The following is a 2,500-nucleotide window of genomic DNA, read 5'->3' on the forward strand; positions in this document are numbered from 1 at the left end:
AGGTAGAGGAGGAAGGGGAGGGGTGGAGGAGGAAGGGGAGAGGTGGAGGAGGAAGGGGAGAGGTGGAGGAGGAAGGGGAGAGGTGGAGGAGGAAGGGGAGAGTAGGTGGAGGATAGTGAGAGTTGGAGGAGTGATGAGGGGAGAGGGAAGGAGGAGGAGAGGAGGATAGGATAGAGGTATAGGACAAGGAGAGAGAAAGAGGCTGACATATAGTTAGATAGGCTCACATCAACACCATTATTCCAGAAACCCTAAACCAACTCCAATTTGCATACCGCACCAACAGATCCACAGATGATGCAATCTATATTGCACTCCACATTGCCCTTTCCCACATGGACAAGAGGAACACCTTTGTGCTGTCTGTCTCTCCTGTCTTTCTATCCTGTCTGTCTCTCCTGTCTTTCTATCCTACTGTCTGTCTCTCCTGTCTTTCTCTCCTGCTGTCTGTCTCTCCTGTCTTTCTAACCTGCTGTCTGTCTCTCCTGTCTTTCTCTCCTGCTGTCTGTCTCTCTCCTGTCTTTCTCTCCTGCTGTCTGTCTCTCCTGTCTTTCTCTCCTGCTGTCTGTCTCTCTCCTGTCTTTCTCTCCTGCTGTCTGTCTCTCTCCTGTCTTTCTCTCCTGCTGTCTGTCTCTCTCCTGTCTTTCTCTCCTGCTGTCTGTCTCACTCCTGTCTTTCTCTCCTGCTGTCTGTCTCTCTCCTGTCTTTCTCTCCTGCTGTCTGTTTCTCTCCTGTCTTTCTCTCCTGCTGTCTGTCTCTCTCCTGTCTTTCTCTCCTGCTGTCTGTCTCTCTCCTGTCTTTCTCTCCTGCTGTCTGTCTCTCTCCTGTCTTTCTATCCTGCTGTTTGTCTCTCTCCTGTCTTTCTCTCCTGCTGTCTGTCTCTCTCCTGTCTTTCTCTCCTGCTGTCTGTCTCTCTCCTGTCTTTCTATCCTGCTGTCTGTCTCTCTCCTGTCTTTCTCTCCTGCTGTCTGTCTCTCTCCTGTCTTTCTATCCTGCTGTCTGTCTCTCTCCTGTCTTTCTCTCCTGCTGTTTGTCTCTCTCCTGTCTTTCTCTCCTGCTGTCTGTCTCTCTCCTGTCTTTCTCTCCTGCTGCCATGGGATGGCGTGTGTGTGTGTGTGTGTGTGTGTGTTTTGTGTGTGTGTGTGTGTGTGTGTGTGTGAGTGTGTGTGTGTGTGTGTGTGTGTGTGTGTGTGTGTGTGTTCCATCAAGAACATGTTTGTTTATGTCCCTCGGTACATCATAAATAAATAGACATAAATATGGGTTGTATTTACAATGTTATTTGTTCTTCACTGGTTGCCCTTTTCTCGTGGCAACAGGTCACAAATCTTGCTGCTGTGATGGCACACTGTGGAATTTCACCCAGTAGATATGGGAGTTTATCCAAATTGGGTTTATTTTCTAATTCTTTGTGGGTCTGTGTAATCTGAGGGAAATATGTGTCTCTAATATCATCAAACATTTGGCAGGAGGTTAGGAAGTACAGCTCAGTTTCCACCTCATGTTGTGGGCAGTGAGCACATAGCCTGTCTTCCCTTGAGAGCCAGGTCTGCCTAAGGCGGTCTTTCTCAATAGCAAGGCTATGCTCACTGAGTCTGTACATAGTCAAAGCTTTCCTTAATTTTGGGTCAGTCACAGTGGTCAGGTATTCTGCCTCTGTGTACTCTCTGTTTAGGGCCAAATAGCATTCTAGTTTGCTCAGCTTTTTGGTTAATTCTTTCCAATGTGTCAATTAATTATCTTTTTGTTTCCTCAAGATTTGCTTGGGTCTAATTGTGCTGCTGTCCTGGGGCTCTGTGGGGTGTGTTTGTGTTTGTAAACAGAGCCACAGGACCAGCTTGCTTAGGGGACTCTTCTCCAGGTTCATCTCTCTGTAGGTGATGGCTTTGTTATGGAAGGTTTGGGATTCGCTTCCTTATCCCTCTCCACCTCCTCTCTCCTCCTCCTTTTCCCACCACCACCTCCTCCCTTCTCCTCCTCCCACCTCCTCCCACATACTCCTCCCTCCTCCTCTTCCCACTTCCACATCCCACCTACTCCTCCTTCCTCCTCCTCCACCCTCCTTCCCCCACCTCCTCCTACCTCCTCCTCCTCTCGCCTTCTCCCTCCTCCTCCTACCTCCTCCTCCTCTCGCCTCCTCCCTGCTCTCGCCTCCCACCTACTCCTCCCTCCTCCTCCTCCTCCCACCTCCTCCTCCCTCCTCCTCCTCCCTCCTCATCCCTCCTCCTACCTCCTCCTCCTCTCGCCTCCTTCCTCCTCCTCCTCCTCCCATCTACGCCTCCCACCTCCTCCTCCCGCCTCTCATGATCAAAGGATGCTTTTCCCAGTTAAAGCTCTCCTCCTTTTCCAAAAAAACCCCCCCATAAAAGACAACCCACAATTCTGGCAGCAAAATTCTGTGACTCAGTCAGTGTGCATTAAAGTATTACATTCCATCATTAAAATTGCAGCTCGTTGAGGCTCATCAAAGCCCCTTGGCTGTCAGAGATTTCTCCTCCTC

General features: G+C 49.8%; 1 protein-coding gene across 1 annotated transcript in view; it reads left to right on the forward strand.

The window, feature by feature from the left end:
• LOC115126773 (1-phosphatidylinositol 4,5-bisphosphate phosphodiesterase eta-1-like) overlaps positions 1 to 2,500 on the forward strand; it is a 76,123-nt gene that overhangs the window by 19,700 nt on the left and 53,923 nt on the right.

The sequence above is a fragment of the Oncorhynchus nerka genome, linkage group LG14, assembly GCF_034236695.1.
Source record: "Oncorhynchus nerka isolate Pitt River linkage group LG14, Oner_Uvic_2.0, whole genome shotgun sequence".
Lineage (NCBI taxonomy): Eukaryota > Metazoa > Chordata > Actinopteri > Salmoniformes > Salmonidae > Oncorhynchus > Oncorhynchus nerka.